The sequence below is a fragment of the Hemicordylus capensis genome, chromosome 3 (genome assembly GCF_027244095.1).
Source record: "Hemicordylus capensis ecotype Gifberg chromosome 3, rHemCap1.1.pri, whole genome shotgun sequence".
Lineage (NCBI taxonomy): Eukaryota > Metazoa > Chordata > Lepidosauria > Squamata > Cordylidae > Hemicordylus > Hemicordylus capensis.
Window position 1 is genome coordinate 58,448,762 of NC_069659.1, and position 19,081 is coordinate 58,467,842.

Below are 19,081 nucleotides of genomic sequence, written 5' to 3' on the forward strand. Positions count from 1 at the left end.
AGCATCCTCTAAAAACCCCAAGGGAGTGACACTGGAAAAGCAAAGGCCTGAGGGCGGGGGGCGGGGATGATACAAAGTTGACCCATTGACACCTCATCCATCAATCAACACAAAGGATTAGGTCTATCAATGACTGACAGTCATGTTCCAGCTAATGTCAGTGGCCAACACACTGTGCAAGCTTCCGTTTGCTTTGAAATGAGCGCAATTGCACATGAGTGCTCTTGCACAAGAGTACTCTTGTACAAATGTATGAAATTGCACAAATGGAGTTGCATAATGGACTACCATTATTTCCACTGACCTTCCATCGCGCAGCTCTGTTTGCAAAATGTTGCATTCTTGTGCAGTTGTGCTCATGCTTTGTTAAAAGAAAAATGGAAGCTTGCACAGTATGTCAGCCATTGGTCTAATTCAGAAAGGCTCTTCTTGTCTAATTGATGATATGTGTTATGTGTTGATCCAGTTTACTTTTCTCTTGCCTCAAGGATTGTTTTAACCATGTTACAGCATTAATGGCCTGAGCCAGCTAAAGAAGCCCATGTGTATAAGCAAGCTTCTTAACACTTATTACTGGCTGAGTCAGGAATCATGGGGGCTAAGCTAACACATCTTCAAATGTGGATGCCAGCTGCCTATACTGCAAAGGGATGTTTCAAAGGGATGCAAATTTAAAAGTGCATCCAAATGTGTGTCCACATCTACATTCTGGCATATGTAAATAACCTTTTTAAAAGTTACTAGAGCTGTATAAAGACATATGAGGCAATTCCAAAGGCCTCCTTCTCTCCTCCTGACTGGCAGGTGCTCAGGTTCAGTCTGAGTGACAGGCTCAACAGCAAAAGAAGTGCTGCTGAGTGTCACTCAGCCAGTCACTGGCTCACTGATGTTTGGGAGTAGGGAGAGAATCTGCCTGATACTCCTCCTCTTCCTCTCCCCTCCTGAAATTGTGAGAGAGTTGAAAGATCTTCAGTTAAAGGAGCTTAAGGACCATCATTAAAAAGAGCATTAAAAACCATAATAAAAGAACATTAAAAACCTTGTCTCTGCTCACCTCAAACTCTCCTTAGCAATTGCATCCAATTAACCCCTAAAACCTAAAATACGTGACTCAGTTTTTCATAGGATCTTTTTACGTGTGTGTGTGTGTGTGTGTGTGTGTGTGTGTGTGTGTGTGGAGAGAGAGAGAGAGAGAGAGAGGATGTTGATGTATGAACATATGCGGTAGTTTGTAGTAGGGATGTACACAAAACCGGATTTCCCGGTTCAGTTCAAGTCTGAACTGGGCTCGAACCCAACCGGGGACGTTTGGTTTTGGTACCCCAAACATGGGGCCCAGCTTGGCTTGAATTTGAGCTGGTTCCATTTGGGGGTACCAGTGATGTCCCCCCCAAATAGTGGACTTACCACTTCCGAAGCCTTGGGTGTGCTGCTGGTGGCCGTGTGTGTGTGTGTGTGTGTGTGTGTGTGTGTGTGTGTGTGTAAGTTCCTCCTCCCCCTGCTGCCCTATCCCAGTCTGCCCAGAGCTGTTTTGACCCACCTGGGGGCTGTTTCAAACCATTTGGGGGGCATTCCAGCCTTCTCTGAGGTGTTGGTGGCGATTTTGGAATGCCAGATGTGTGCATGGGTCATTGGTGGGGCCAGGTCATGACCTGGCCACACGAATGGCCAGGGCACATGCATGATGGCCTCCCAGTTGGCCACTGCTTGCTCAGAAAGGGCCTGAATGGCCCAAAAATGGGCTGAAACGGCCGGGGGGAGTCCGGCAGAGGAGGAGGAACTGCTGGAGAACACACCCACCCACCATGGCCATGGCAGCACCCCCCCGAAGCCACTGGAGTAAGTTAAAAAGGTTTTTATTAACTGTAGAATCCCCGAGCTGGCCCAGGGTGTTTGGCTCGACCTCAAGCCAGACTGGCTCAATGTCAAACCGGCTCGAGGTTGAGCTGGTTTGCACATCATTCGTTTGTAGTTAGCCACCAAATGGCGCACTGGGGAAATGACTTGCCTAGTGAGCAAGAGGTTGCTGGTTCGAATACCCGCTGGTATGTTTCCCAGACTATGGGAAACACCTATATCAGGCGGCTGTGATATAAGAAGATGCTGAAAGGCCTAATCTCATACTGCGCAGGAGGAGGCAATAGTAAATCCCTCCTGTATTCTACCAAAGAAAACCACAGGGCTCTCTGGGCACCAGGAGTTGACACTGACTTGATGGCACAACTTTACCTTTAGTTTGTAGTTGGTATATATGTTAAAAAATGTTCCTGAGCCAGAAGAATGTGTATTATTGTGTGCATGCAGGTACCTGCATGCATTGTGTGGTATTATTTGCATAGGAGGAATAGCAAGGGCATGCCAATATTTTTTTTTTGTTTTTCACCATGTGAAAAAGTTTTACACCAAAACCAGCAAAGTTTTAAGTACATGGTGAAGCAAAGATGCCTTCTGTGGCAAAGACACAGGGGGGAGTTGAAGAAGGCTAGAGCCTGAGGGGGCAGGTGTGTGTGTGTGTGTGTGTGTGTGTGTGTGTGTGTGTGTGTGTGTGTGTGTCCATCTTCACTTCATGCTCCAGGGCCCACTCGAACCTTGCTATGCCCCTGGGCGATTCCCACAGCTAAGTATCCCTAGATTTCTACATCTAATTCATATTTCTAATTAACTATATTCACAACCACCTCTGCACGTGGTATCAAAGCACTGGGAAGTGTCAAGTGCGTGCTAGATTGCTGGGCTGAGTATAGCACATATGGTGATGAGATGCATGCGACTGCCTCACCCTAGTACAAGGCGGCATCAGGGACTAGCCAGGCTAAGCAATGGCCAAGAGTGGGAACTGCTGCCACCCCCACCACTACTCCCACCAAACATTCTCTCCCTTTCCCTGATGGAGAAGGCAGGAGGAGCCATTCCCCATCATCACCCATTGCCTACGAACAGTAAGCCTATGCGTGGAAGTCCAGTGCACTGCCGCTGAGGGCAGGCCAGAGCCCGATACACTACAGGGCTCAAGCAGGGCTTTGCTCCAAGCAACCTGATACCAGCACAGCTCAAGAGGTAAATTTACTGTCAAGGGAATTGCCTATGAAGTTCCCAAAACTGAGTCATAACAGTGGTTCATATAGGTTAATATCTACTCTGAGTGGAAGCAGTTCTCCAGGAACCCGGGCAGAGGTCTTTCCCATCATGTGCCACCAGATCCTTTTAACTCATGGGTTCTCAGACTCATGGAAGATGGGAGGTATAGTCCTACAATATCTGGGGACCCAAGTTTGAGAACCTCTGTTTCAAATGGAAATGCTATGGATTGAATTTGGGACATTCTGCTTGCCATACATGTTCTCTGCCACTGAATTAAGGCTCTTCTTTCTAAGCTATGAGCAGTATTGGCTTCAGTTCTTCTAACTCTGAGGTTAAATTTGGCTTAGCCCAGGAATTTGAGAAATCTGATCTGATTTCTAAAAAAGGTTCTGACTTCTGCCTACTTTTTATGAAAAAAGAGAATTTCCTTTTAAATCCAAAGAGCTGTTAATGGTCAGATTTCTCACACTGGTTAAGAAAACAATTAAAAAAAAATACCACTAGCCCACCAACTGGTCTCTTCTAGCAAATAGTTGCAGTTTAGTATGCATTTTGATGGTTGTTTTTGTTGGGACACTCAGAAAAAAATTTTGTTTGTGTTTATGCAGCTTATTCTTGCAAAGGACTCTTATGTCTGTCCTGGATATGTCATACAAGTTCATAAATAAGAGTAAGAGCTGAGTGACTAGTAAAACTAGCTTGGTTTTTTAAAAAGCGATATTTATATAAATACAGCCAGGCTGCTTAGTGAATTGTATGTGCTCGGATACTTTCTTTGCCATGTATATTCGGACGACAACAGAATAATTTCCAAACGTCCTAGTGATATCTTATGTCTTTCCTATTTCTTCTTCTGCCAGACTCAGGAACAATGCATTGGGCGTATCCCTCCATGATTAATGTAATTAAATCAACATTTGTCGTGGATGAATATGAGACTGTCTCAACAACGTGAATGATTCCAGCTAGACTGGCATTTTTCATAATTGGTTGTTTGAATTCCCTGTTAGAAAGAATGGAAATTCGAGGGTTGGTGATGGGCACTGAAAGGAAGCCTCTTTTAGTCCCTTCACGTGGCAGTGGTCCCACTTCATGTGTCATTCATGTGCAGGCAGTTCACTGAGAGGACTTGGTACAGGAGTCCACAGTTTTGGCTTGGACTGTAGTCACCTGCCAAGGAAGCCCGCCCCACACTTTCCTTTCCTACTCAACAGCAAAAACAGCAGATGGGTCAATTTAGCCATGTGTGACCAAGGTACTCTGGGCTCCATGACTGAGCAACATCCAAGCATGTCCCCCTGACTCCCATTCCAGTTCAAGAGCAGGGACAGGAGGCACTGGATGGTGGGCTATCTGTTTGGCTGCTGCTAGGTTGAGCATTCCAAGCGCAGCAACCAAGCAGTGGCCAAGCACACTTCCCATGCCTGCCTCTCCTGCTCAAGAGCAGATCAAGGCTACAGCTTTGTTCAGTTGAACCTGCATGGCCATGGCATTCTTGGGCCAGGAGCCTTGGCCAGGCAGTAGTCAAACAACCAGCAGCCAATACAGGAACTGGGCCAGAAGTGGAGATCATTGTGCAATTGTCAGGATGATTCATCTCATTCCGCGTACTCCGAGGTTGGGAGGAATGCAGGCTCATCACTTTTCCAGATGACAGTACTATGGTCACCATGGCAAGTGTAGCAAGTGAAAATGTGAAAGACTGAGTGAGTAATTTCCTTCATGCTACAGTTGTGCTGACTTTCTATGGGGAGTGGGGGTAGAGAAGAGATGTTTGTGGATTTGGAATGAAATTTCCCAGTCCCCATGATAAGCTGCTACAAATGGGTCTCACTGGGTTTCGACAGCACTGTCATGTGTACATAGCCTTCCATTATCCAAACAAGCAGAGGCACTCTTACCCCTGGACTTTGGGGCCGAAGTCCAGGCCTGCCACAGCTCCTGGGAGCCCCCAAATCCTCTTTAGTCTTTCTCAAGTGGCATGGTCACCCAGTCGAGCATGATGATGCTTAATTTGCAGGGGAGGGTGGGGGGCTTCCAAAGTCCTTTAGGTCCAGGCTCAAAAATTATCCTGGACCTAAAGGCCTCTAGGTGCACCTCTTACAACAAGCCACACAATCCAGTGCCTGTTATAAAGTTAGTCATGCTTTGGATTATATCTGGGCTGCACTAACATTGTAGACTGTAGATTCACCAGCAAAAATTTAGTTTTAATCAGTGGGTTCAAATGTTACTCAGCTGAGGCAAATTTTAAATGGTGGGGATGACACTGAATGGCACATTTTAGTATTTTAAAGCCACTTTGGATTGTGTGAGTTAGTCTAACAAGAAATGAAAGAGAACGTTCATGTCTATCAATGTGTGATAACTTATTACACTGGAAATAAAAACTATCATACAAATTTAAAGTACAGTTCCTCACACTTCTTTCAGTATCTTCAAAAAGGGCACTCTAGGATCATATTTGAAGATGGTGCCTGTCATCCTAACTAAGGAAGTGTGTGTTGCTTTAAGCCACTGCAGATAAGCACTGCCAGCCCCTGCCCTACTCCATGTCTCTAGCATGTGCACTGTTGTAGAGGAAGGCCTGTCAGCAACATGTTTCCGATCTCACAGAGTGCACTTCCAGAGCAGGGGGGCACTCCAAATTCTCAGCCTTCTTCTGCAACCATGTGTGTGCTAGAAGGCCCAGGGGGTAGAGCAGTGGTTAGGGCTGCGTGTCTGCAGGGGCTCGAAGCATGCACTCTTTCTGAGGATGTCAGCCAGTATGGGGTATTCTGTATTTGTATGCATGACGATAGCCTAAGCAACCTCCCTTCACACACTGTCTTTTGGACATGTAAGCCTGTTTCAATCAATGTATGCAGGAAGGGAGCCCACATGTTTATTTTCTTGCATTTGTACCTCACTTTTCTACCGTCATAGAACTCAAGGTGTCATACGTCATGTGTACTTCTTAGGTGATATTGGATTGCACCCATAGAGTCAAAAGACTTTTAAGATACCCTGCTCACACAGTTTGGAGATGTACTACCTACACAGTTTATGTGTCACACAGTTTGGAAGCTAACTTGTGTCACACACTCCAATAACATTCCTTTTTGCCTGTCTATTCTTGGAGAGCTGGCCCTTTGAATTTGTTATCAGTGTTCATGACCAACTGGGTTACTCTCTATGTCTTTCAAAACCATTTTGAACTGGCAACTTAAAACAGTTGCTGGCCAGTGACAGTTCTTACTTGAAGGCAGAGAGGGAGGCGCCCACCTGAAAAATACTTGTCAGCCATTTTAAGTCCTGTCCTCTCTCTGTTTTCTGTAGCCATTTTTCTGTCTGCCTCACTGCCTCTCTGTCTGTGCCTCTTCCCTTCCTACAGTCTGGCCCCAGTGTGTGTTGGAAGTGAAGGACTATGTGCTGTCTCTTGTCTCAATGACAGTGGAGGACAGATTAGTGAGTCAGAGGGCTAGAGGGTCAAGACACTGGTCACTCCTTCTCTACTGCTCTGACACTATCCCTTTGGAATGTAGATTGCTACTCTCAGGGACACTTCCTGCCTGCCTGCCTTGTCACTTCCTCTCTCCCTTCTCTTTTCCCCCCACTTTGCAACATGAAAGCTCCTCTCCCCTGCACCATGTGTGCAGAGATGCAGAATCCATCTGCATCCAGCTAGATAGATAGATTAGGGATCCTAACTCCTTACTTTCCTATCTAGAATGGAGTTCTCTAATAAATACCACTTATATTGATTTGAAACTATGAACTGGCTCCAAGTTACTTTACTCTCAGCATACACGCATGCCTAACTAAATTCCACTCTGTTGTGCCTCTGTGCACTCTGCTATAATGAAAAAGGGTTTCTCCTACCAGAGAGAATTCCCAACAGTGTGTACGTAGGGTGGGTAATGGTACTAACATTTTGTAAATACCAATAATGATGATGACAACAGCAAATATTAATATACTGCTTTTCAACAGATGTTTCCAAAGCAGTTTACATAAACAACAAATAAATAAAATAAAACATAAGATAGATACCAGCAACAGTCACTGGAGGTACTGTGCTGAAGGTAGAGTGGGCCAGTTACTCTCCTGCTGGTAAATAAAGAGATCACCACATTTAAAAGGTGTCTCTTTGCTCCGTTAGCAAGAACACACAAAGTTGTTCAAATCTGAATATTAATGAGGCAAGAGCTCATTACAAGGCTTGCCTTTATTTTGGGGGGAGTTGGAATTAAAATACCCTGAGCGCCAATCAGAAGGCATCATGCTCACTGACTCCTCAGACAGCCAATCAGAGTGCCAAGAGGGTGGGGAAGTCTTTTTTTTTAAAGCTATTTGTATTCTATTAAGTAATCTTTTGCAGTTTGTGTGGACATTTATCCTAAGGGGGGATCCTATAGAAAGTGAGGGGGAGGAGTCAAGAGGGAAAGGGAAGGAGAAAATGGAGTTATTGCTGAATAAACCTTTAGTTAAATCTACTTAATATTTATTTGTGTGTATGAGGGAAGCAGCTATAAAGCACTACTCAGAATAATGCAATCACCATTTTGATTAGAAAGCAGGCAGGCAGGCAGGCAGGCTGGCTTTTGCTAAGTCTGATCTTTTGCTGGCTTCTTTGTTTGTGTTTGTTTGGAGGGGAGGAATGCAACCTCTGCTTTCTCCTCCTTGCTCTGTGATCTGACCTGTATGCAAAACATTATGGCCCATTCCCATAAACATTGGAAGGAACAGCAAACTGTAAGAGTGGACTAATTAGATGAGAAACTGGCACAAGAAGCCAGGAAGTTCTTTTAGGGGGTATGCATGGATTTCTGAGCCCAAACTGCTTTTCAAATAATTGCAGAAGTGGCTCTACATGTGGGTGTGGTGTATGTAGAGATGGAATGGATTCTGTTGCAAGGAAAATAATTTTAAAAATCCATTTGCTATGCAGAGAGCTAACCAGGTTTTTCTCTGGATTGTGGCCAGTATCTGTATCATTAATATGTCCACTGGGGGTTATGGTACATTGGACAAGGATTAAGGAAGTGATCTCTATTTAAAAGAACAAACATGTGTTTGCTAGGACACCCAGGCTAAATGTTGGGCACCCAAAGCGGGCAGAGAGTAGCACCCAGCTGTTCAGCAGGCATGGAGTAGGGAGAGGGTGTCTCCATACATCTTTGCTTCCCATGGTGTCCTCTAAGTTACAGGAGATGGTTCATAGTTGCAGCAAGCATTGAAAACCCTGTGATTTTTCTATTGATGTATGCATTTTTGAAATAGGCAGGCAGAGCTTCCCTTTTAACTTCAGAATGCATTTGTTCTCAACTTTTGTAGCTGGTCTCTGCTTTAAGTTGTGCCGCTGAGTCTTTGTCAACTCATGCCAACTACAGAGCCATGTGGTTTTCTTTGGTAGAATGCTTTACCTGTGGTTTATATAGATTTATTTACTTTTACATGTACAGCCTGTGCTTCCTCCAAGCCCAGACTGGTGCACATGGTTACATTTATCCTCTCAAATGCCTTATGAGGAAGGTTATGCTGAGAGATAAGTGACTGTCCCAGAGTCACCCAGTGAATTTCATGGCTGAATTGGGATTTGAATGTGGATTTTCCCAGTCTGCTCCAGCACACCAACAACTGTACCACTCCAGCTCAGTTCTTTCTTGTTATTTATTAGTAGTAGTATTCATATTTGAAATAATCAGGCAGTCAGAGCTGCCCTGGTCATTTCAGAATGCATTTATTCTCCACAGCAGCAGCCTTTTGTAGTTGGTCTCTGGTTTATTTGTACAGTACTTGTACTTGTTACTTGCTTTATGCTCTGCTTTACTTGTGCAGTTCCTTCCTGTGTGTGCTTGTGTTTGATCTTGCTGTGTTAGATACATATCTACACTCTACTGTAGTCCTGTTAAGCACTATAAAGCAACTGATGTTTTCCCTATTTCTCTGTATCTCTGCTGATGAGCAATTTCAATTTGTGTGCTTTGTGTGTGTGTTTGTATTTTGATCTCACTCATTAGCTACAAATCTGCACTTTGCCAGTTATTGCTAAGGCACACGCCTTGTCCTGGTTCCACCTCTGCAGCTGCTCACAATTGGCTTCACATCTCACTACCTGTGGTTCCAGGCATCACCTGCCCTGCCTAGCACACACCCCAGTCCCAAGAACCACCAGCCACCACTGTTGTTGGCTCATATAACCCGCCTCCTTCCATTTTCTTTTGCATTGTTTTTATTAATGCCCTTGAAATGCATCACAAAGAAGGATAAATAATTTGTAATATGTACAGATTTTTGAGAGATCCAAAATGATATGTAATGCATAATATAAGAAATGCTCTGCATTTCTAATGCATGTAGTTATCTGTATTGTAGCCAGTTGGTTGCATGTTGAGTTATTGTACCTCAAAGGGGCATTTACATTTTAGTTGTGGCTTATATCTGGTGGGTTTAAAAATTTTAACTTGTGATTTTAAATTTTGTTTCAACTGAGGCTTGCTTTTAGTTCATTTCTATTAATGTTTTTAGTTTTATATTGTTTTTATAGTGTGTCTGCTTTATTGATTTTGTAGGCGTCCCAAGCAGTAGTGTATTGGAGGGGCAGGGTATAAATATTTTAAATAATAAATTATACAAATGGTTATTGAAGACTTCTCCTTTTTGTTGTGTCCGAACATCCGATAGATTGTGTGCTGGGTCAATGCTATGGAGAAGTGGGCGTTATGACAAGAGGAGACTACATGAAACAATGGACAAGATTACTAACAGTGGCCCTTTCTCCCTAATCTATGTATTTACATAGGAACAAAAAGGAGAAGAAGGAGAAGAGCAGAAGGTTCCAAGTTCCCTCCCTGGTATCGCCAAGATGGGGCTGAGAGAAATTCCTGCCTGCAACCTTGGAGAAGCCGCTGCCAGTCTGAAGAAAATACGGAGCTAGATAGACCAATGGTCTGACTCATATTGGAGGGGGGGAACCCTACTTCACATATACGGTTATGAGATCTGAGCTGTTGGTGACTGACCAGGAGAGAGATCTAGGAGTTGTGGTGAACAGCTTGTTGAATTTGAAATTGTGGCAGCAGTGAAAAAGGCAAATTCCATGCTAGAGATTATTAGGAAGGGGGTTGAAAATAATAATGCTAATATCATTATGCCCTTATACAAATCTATGGTGCAGCCACATTTGAAGTACAGCATACAGTTCTGGTCACTGTATCTTAAGAAGGATATTGTAGAACTGATTTAGAAGATGGCAACCAAAATGATCAGGGGCCTGGAGCACCTTCCTTATAAGGCAAGGCTATAGCACCTGGACCTCTTTAGAAAAGAGGTGACTACGAGAAGAGATGATAGAGGTGTATAAAATTATGCATGGGGTAGAGAGAGTGGACAGAGATATTTTTTCTCTCCCTCTCTCACAGCACTAGAACCAGGGGTCATAAAATGAAACTGAAGGCCAGGAAATTTAGGACCGACAAAAGGAAGTACTTTTTCACACAGCGCATAGTTAATCTATGGAATTCTTTGCCATGGAATGTGGTGATGGCCACCAGCTTGGATGGCTTTAAAAGGGGCTTAGAGAAATTCATGGAGGACAGGTCTATCAATGGCTACTAGTTTGGTGTTTATGGGCCATCTGGTCTTATGAGAGCTGGTCTCGTGGGAGAGCTGGTCTTGTGGTAGCAAGCATGACTTTTCCCCTTAGCTAAGCAGGGTCCACCCTGGTTGCATATGAAAGGGAGACTAGAAGTGTGAGCACTGTAAGATATCCCCCTCAGGGGATGGAGCCGCTCTGGGAAGAGCAGAAGGTTTCAAGTTCCCTCCCTGGCTTCTCCAAGATAGGGCTGAGAGAGATTCCTGCCTGCAACCTTGGAGAAGCTGCTGCCAGTCTGTGAAAACAATACTGAGCTCGATAGACCAATGGTCTGACTCGGTGTATGGCAGCTTCCTATGTTCCTCCAGCCTCAGAGTCATGATGCCTCTGAATATCAGTTGCAGGGGAGCAACAGCAAGAGAGAAGGCATGTCCTCACCTCTTGCCTGTGGGCTTCTTGGAGGAATCTGGTGGGTCACTTTGTGAAACAGAATGATGGACTAGATAGGCCTTGGGCCTGATCCAACCGGACTGTTCTTATGTAATCCAGGGAGGCTAAGTGATCCTCTCAGTAGAGTTGTAGCAGCAATGGGGAGCTGACATAGGCTCATTTCCCCTCCTATTTATGGAAGATATCACTGATTTACCTCTGACGTTGTACATGGCTTTAACTACTTGGTCCTTTCTACAGCAGACTCCTTGCCACATATATGAATGTCTTTGGCACTGTTATCTTTTAATTTCTTCTCTGTTACAAAACAAAGACAGTATGTGCACAACTGAGATATGAGGAGCAAGGCTTGCAAGCCTTTCCCCTACTCTAAACGTAGAAGGGAAAAGACAGAAAGGGAATGGTGATGGAAAGAGCTACGGTTGGATTTGTCTCTCTTTTGATGGAAAAAGCAGGGATCAAGCAAACAATGGGAGTGTTATCCCAGCTTGGAGACACTGCAAAAAGGCTACTGCTTGTATCAGCCAACACTTATCTTAACAGGCTCTTTGTGATGGCAGCAGATATGTAATATCCCTCTTCATAACAACTGGAACATTTCCAGCTATTCAGAGAAAAGAGCTGAAAGAGCAGAGTGAAAAACATAGTTATTACTGGATTTTCAGCTTTCGAGACTCCCCCACCCCCACCCCACTTCCAATCATTTAATTATGCCTTTTACTCCTGTTTGTGTCTTTCTGATGTCTCATAGTCTCTGTCCTAACCTAACCCCTTCCATTCCCCCTCCCACCGCCCTCTCTAATTGCCTTTCGGGCTTCATTTCTCTTTTATACTCACTTAAAATCTCCTCTGCTGTACTTAGCTGTAGTTCCCATTGAAATAAACAGGAACGGCCCCAATTTGTGCTTAGCTTTCACTGAGTCAGCTAATGCATCTGTTTCCCTAAAGTCCACACCATGTCATTCCTCTCTCCCCAACCCCTGGTTACCAATCCACGGTTTCTGGCTTGTCATTTTCAGAGCAGATTTTCTACTACTTAGATCAAAGGAACTTGTCTGATTTCCATCGTTTGGGACTAGAGATATAAAGGAGGCGGGGATTAAAAGGAGTTTGAATTTTTGAGCTCGGGATGTGCAAGGGTGATACTGAGTTATCAAATATTAGCTAGACCTTCAGTGAAAAGAGACATGGCTGGAAAGACCAAGGCAGCTCAAACTCCTTATTTTGCCAGCTGCCTTCGTCTCTACATCCTATGAGGATCTTCAGATCTACAGTTACACATAGGGCTTTCCAAACAACACTAAAATGTTGGATCCGCAAAGCTTCTGTGCAAATTCCAAAAGCCATCTTACTCACAGTCCACATGCTCATGTAGGCTTCCATGCTCCTTCCCATTGCAATCTTATCTTTTGGTTACACACCAAACAGGAACCTTGCATGATTTTTACAGCGCCACCTGCCAGCCAGCATTTGCTTTCCAAACAAACCCACTCACTAATTTTGTGGTGACTGGGGAAAGGAATGGGTTCCTCTCAGAAACCAAAAGCTGGTCCACAAGTGGCACTGTGGAAAACATGCAAGGTCCTTGCTTGGCATGTGATCATCATAGGATAAGATCCTATGCTTGGCATGTGATTATAGGCCTGTCTCTAAACTCCCATGGTTGGGCAAGGTGATTGAAAGAGTGGTGGCTAACCACCTCTAGGCAGTTTTGAAGGAAGCATTATCTAGACCCATTTCAAACTGACTTTAGAGCAGGCTATGAGATTGAGTCTGCCTTGGTCGGCCTGATGGATGACCTTTACCGGGGAATCGACAGAACTGTTGGTTCTTTGGGGTCTCTCTGCAGTGTTTGATACCATCGACCATGGTATCCATCTGGATCTCCTGTGGGAATTAGGGATAGGAGGCACTGCTTTGCAGTGGTTCCACTCCTATCTCTCAGGCAGATTCCAGATGGTGGAGCTTGGTGACAGTTCCTCTTTAAAACGAGAGCTGTTATATGGAGTCCCTCAGGGCTCCATTCTGTCACCAATGCTTTTTAATATTTACATGAAACCGCTGGGTGAGATCATCAGGAGATTTGGTGCAGGGTGTTATCAGTAGGCTGATGACACCAAAATCTATTTCTCCTTATCATCATCATCATCATCATCATCATGATCATGAAATGACATTCACTCCCTAAATGCCTGCCTACAGGCAGTAATAGGCTGGATGAGGGATAACAAATTGAAGCTGAATCCAAGCAAGAGGGGGGTGCTCATTGTGGGGGATCAGAATTTAAGGAATGAGTTAAATCTTCCTGTGCTGGATGGGGTTACAGTCCCCCAGAAGGAAATGTTATGCAGCTTGGGAGTGCTCTTGGATCCAGGCCTCACCCTGGTATCTCATGTGGAGGCTATGGCCAGGAGTGCTTTCTATCAACTTTGGCTGATTCGACAGCTGCATCCATTCCTTGAAGAGAACATTCTCAAAACAGTGGTGCATCAGCTGGTAACCTCCAGGCTCAACCTCTGCAATGCGCTCTATGTGGGGCTGCCTTTGTACGTAGTTCGGAAACTTCAGTTAGTTCAAAATGCAGTAGCCAGATTGGTCTCTGGGGTAACCTGGAGAGACCATATTATGCCCATCTTAAAACAGCTGCACTGGCTGCCGATATGTTTCCAGGCGAAATACAAAGTGCTGGTTATTACCTTTAAAGCTTTGAACCGCTACCTTAGAGAGTGCCTTCTTCAGTATGATGCTCATCGCTCATTGAGGTCATCTGGAGAGGTCCATCTCCAGTTACCACTGGTACGTCTGCTGGCGACTCAAAGCCAGGCCTTTTCTGTAACTGCTCCTGGTCTATGGAGTGCACTACCGGCAGATATCCGCAGTTTGGAGCTTTCATGGAAGCTTTGCAGATTCCAAAATTTATTGTCGTCTGGAAAAACCCATTGTTTGCAATTTAATACAATGACTGCATTGTCACGCAACTCCTTTTGCACAATTTTTGCTCTTGCGCATGCGCAAAAGTTACATTCCACAGCATGAGTAAAGTTGCACAGTATGCCAGCCATAAATTACTAGTATCTGCAGGAAGGGGAGTTGGTACTGTGCTTGCTCAGATTTGTGACTCTTATGTGCATTGGGGACTACAGCCCTGTTGAAAATAAAAGTGGGGTCTACTTTTCTCAAAAGAAAGGAGAGGTGGGGATTGGGTGTTGGGGGTGGGGTGGGGAACAGAGGGATTTTTTCTCAAGCAGTTCTAATATCCAGGCAGCTGGGTTTTTTTTCCTGATGCCTGTATGGAAAATATTACAGAGCTTTTTAAATTTTCTTTTAAAACCTTTGTATCCTGCCTTCCAGCCAGAGGTAGCACAAAGCAGATTAAGATAATAATTAAAACAAGATTAATAACCCAACATAGAAGAAAAATCATAGCAATAAACAATCCACACAAAAAAATAGGCAAATTATGTTTTTCTATAATGCACATCCATTTTGGCACCAACAAGACCATCAAAACTGTATTTGGTTTGTGTCATTGGAGCTGTCTGCTCAGTAAACATGTCCTTGATGCATCGTTTTTGTTCTTGCTCAGAGTGTTTGAATGATATGGGGCATCCTGTGGACTTGTTTGCTCCTGGTTCACAAAACCTATGAAATTTTGCCCTTGAAGACCCCTTTTCTTCTCTCTTTTCCATCCCTACCAACAACTCAGAGTGTTCTTTCCATGTTATCTTCACAACAACCCTGTTAGGTTGTTAGGCTGAGAGATGGCAATTAGTCCAAAAGCTACCTAGTGAACTTCATGGCTGATCAGGAATATGAACCAAGGTCTCTCTAGTCCTAAGTCCAATTCTGTATGGACTTCGTATAGAAGAGGACTGTAGGGGGTAGGGTAAGAGGCTTTGACTTTGCCAGCTCATCTTCCTTGCCTGGACTGGGATATTTATTGAAGCCTCCCACTCCTCTTGCTCACCCCGAACACCTTGATGACTGGCTTGGTGTGGCTCTTTCAGCTCTTGCTCTGCTTCCTTGTTTGCTAGACTTGTGGCCTTCCTTCCTTATTGCCTGATAACAGGCACCTGTGGGCATTAATTACATCACCCCCCCTGTCTCAGGGCCTCTCACCAGAGGAGAGACTCTGGGTTTGGAGGACTTATAAGGAAGGTGGCTGCTGTAGAAGCATGGCCAGTGTGCCTGATGTCCAGCAACCTGTTATGTGGCTAGGCTCAATTTGTGACTCTTGATGATGTGGACAAGCTGCTTGGAATGGTACGGCCTACCACCTGTTATCTTGATCCTTGTCTCACATGGCTTGTACTATCTGGCTATGGGATTATTGTAGAAGGCCTTGTAGAGATTATAAATGCTTCTCTGAGAGAGGGCAAGATGCCTCACTGTCTTAAGGAGGCAATTATTAGACCACTTCTGAAGAAGCCTGAACTGGATTGCTCAGAGTTATGCAACTATAGGCCTGTCTCCAACCTTCCATGGTTGGGCAAGGTAATTGAGATGGTGGTGGCCTCCCAGCTCCAGATACAGTAGTCTTGGAGAAAACTGATTATCTAGACACATTTCAAACTGGTTATTGGGAGGGCTACGGGGTAGAGACTGTCTTGGCCCTCTTGATGGATGATCTCCAACATGGAATTTATGGGGAAAGTATCAGCTTTCGATACTATTGATCCTAGTATTCTTCTGGAGCATCTGAAGGGTTTGGGAGTGGGAGGCACTGTTTTCCAGTGGTTCTGCTCCTACCTCTTGGGCAGATTCCAAATGGTGTCACTTGGAGCCTGTTGCTCTTCAAAACTTGAACTTTTATATGGCGTTCTCCCAGGCTCCATACTGTATTCAATTCTCTGTAACATCTACATGAAACTGCTGGGAGAGCTCATCAGGAGATTTAGTGCAGGATGTTATTGTTATGCTGATGACACCCATCATCTGGAGAAGGCATAACCTACCTAAATGACTGCCTAGAGGCAGTGATGGGCTGGATTAGTATAACAAACTGAGACTGAATTCAGATAAGATGGAGGTACTTATTGTGTGGGGTCAGAACTCAGGTGACAATTTTGATTGGCCCGGTCTGGATGGAGCCGCACTTCCCCAGAAGGAACAGGTATGCAGTCTGGGAGTGCTTCTGGATCCAACCTTGCCCTGGTTGAGGCAGTGGCAAGAGGTGCTTTACATCAGCTTTGGCTGATACACCAGGTGATCAATTTCTTGAGATAAATGACCTCTAAACAGTAGTACATATGCCGCTAACCTCCAGACTTGACTACTGCAGTGCGCTCCACATGGGGCTGCCTTTGTACGTTGTCTGGAAACTGCAGTTTGTACAGAATGTGGCAGCCAGGCTGGTCTCTAGGTCATCTTGAGGATACCATATTACTCCTGTATGGAAAGAACTACACTATCTACCCATAAGTTTCAGGTGCCTGGCGGCTACACAGGCATAGGCCTTTTCTGTTGCTATCCCAAGACTCTGGAATGTTCTCCCTGGTGAAATAAGAGCTTCCCCATCTCTGACAACTTTTAAGAAGTCTTCAAAGACACATTTATTCACCCAAGCTTTTTAACTGGACTTGTGGTTTTTAATTGTTTTAAGGTTTTTATGTCTGTTTTAGTTTGTTTTATGTTGTTGTAAACTGCTCAGAGACTCGCGTTTGGGGTGGTGTACTCATAGAATAACTAACTAACTAACTAACTAAATATATAAATATACTGTAGAGGCTTTACACCACTACCTGAAGGTGTGCATCACACATTGTTCACAAAACTCACCAGAACCTATGCTGAATTTCTGGACTGAAACCCAGGATATGTGAGAAAATAATCTCTGAACATGGACACAATGCATTTTGTTTCCCACTCAGCCCCTAATATCTTGGATTAGAGACCACGTGGGGATCTCTGAAATTTAAATTGCGGTTTTAATTTGCGTTGTATGGTTTTATTATTTCTTGTGATTTCACTGGTTTAAACTATATTTTATCATCACTTGCTTTGGTTTGGATTTCTGTGGCATTATTTTACTTCTATATTTGTCTTGCATTTTTACTGGCTATCTTATTGGGTTATGCCCTGATATGACATTATTTTACTCCTATACTGTGCATTTTTCATCAGTTTGTATTGTTTTGCTATGGTCTAATGACTCATGCAGATAAAGCCTACTGAATCAACCAAGGCTTTCAAGTGAAAGAACATGGGTCTTGGAAAGGTTTCGGCCCTCTCTCCCTCCCTCTAGAAATTAACCATTATTTGTGTAATTAATTATTCCATATGGAAAACACTATTTTAAAAATGATCAAAGCTTGTGAAAATGAGCAGTGAAAATGAGTGAGCAGAATCCCTGCCAGTCAGTAGAGAGCCTGGCTACTGTACTCTTGGCAAGGCAGAGTTTAATGAAAGAAGACAGTGATCTTTAGGGCAGCAGCTGGATTGCAGTACTGGGTGAAAGGCACCAGTGAGTGGCGTCCAGTGTTAACTTGACTAGTGCTGACAAACAGAAGCCTGTTTGTGTTGCTTTTGTTTTCACATGCCCAAGAGGAATGGATGAGCAATGGGACCATTGTCTGCAATATGTGTGTTTCCATCCAGATGAAAACTTATGGTATGGCTAGAAAACAATTAACCACCAATTAGACAATAATCATATAAGTGCTACTTGGATTATTTAAAATGTTGGAATATGCATAGTGACACTTAATGAGAGCATAAGAAGAGCCTTGCTGAATCAGGCCCAAGGCCTATTTAGTCCAGCATCTTGTTTCCCACTGTGATCCACCAGATGTTGCTGGGAAGCCCACAAGCAGGAGATGAAGGAATCAGTCCCCTTCTTCTGCTGTTGCTCCCTGCACTGTTCCCTCTGACAGAGATTCCTAGTTGTTGTTGACTATAACTCCCAGAATCCCCAGCCAAAGGCCATTGCAGGTGGGGATGCTGAGAGCTGTAGTCAACAACATCTGGGAATCCCTGTTAGAGGGACCGCTGCTCCCCTGCTACTGGTATTCAGAGGCATCCTGTTTCTGAACCTGGAGGTAGCCTATTACCATCTAGACTAGAAGGCATTGATAGGCCAAACCATCCAAGCTGGTGGCCATCACCAAATCCCATGACATAGAATTCCATAGATTAATTGTGTGCTGTGTGAAAAAGTACTTCCTATTGCCTGTCCTAAATTTCCTGCCAATCAGTTTCATGACATAACCCCTGATTTTAGTGTTGTGAGAGAGGAAGAAAAATTACTCTCTATTCACTCTTTCCATACCATGATTCTTATAAACCTATATGAAATTATGATCAATATACCTGTGAAAATATACTGTGATGACTCCTCTTTAGTTACATGTAGAGCTGAATAATAATTGTAGTTCCTGAAGATGACAAGAGTCTCACCATAGTCCTAAAAAAGAAAAGATAGAGCCAGTGTGGTGCAGTGGTTAGAGCGTCAGGCATGGAGTGGGGAGACCAGTTTAAATCTCCACTCATCCATCAAACTCACTGGTTGACCCTGAACCTCTCACACTATCTCTCAACCTAATCTTCCTCACAGGGTTGTTCTGAGGATGATATGGGGCAGGGGCAGAGCCACCATTGGGCGAACAGGTTCAAAGAACCTGCCCCCCCCAGGGGCTGCACCTTGCGGCCCCAGACACACCCTGTGTCTGCGGTCAAACATGTGGGGCACTATTTTGCTCCCAAATGGGGCCGCATGGCCCTGTTTGGGACTGAAATTGGCCTGTGCTGTGTTGGCAGCAAGGCCAGGAGCGGCTCTCCCTGCCTTTAAAAGCAGGCATTTGGGACTGAAATTGGCCTGTGCTGCATTGGCAACACAGTGGGGCCGATCTCTCTCCCAAATGGGGCCACATGGCACCGTTTGAGAGGGAGATAGACCCATGCTGCCAACTTTAAAGGAGATCGACCTGCACTGCCAACTTTAAAGGCAGGGAGAGTCGCTCTGGCCCGCACTGCCCA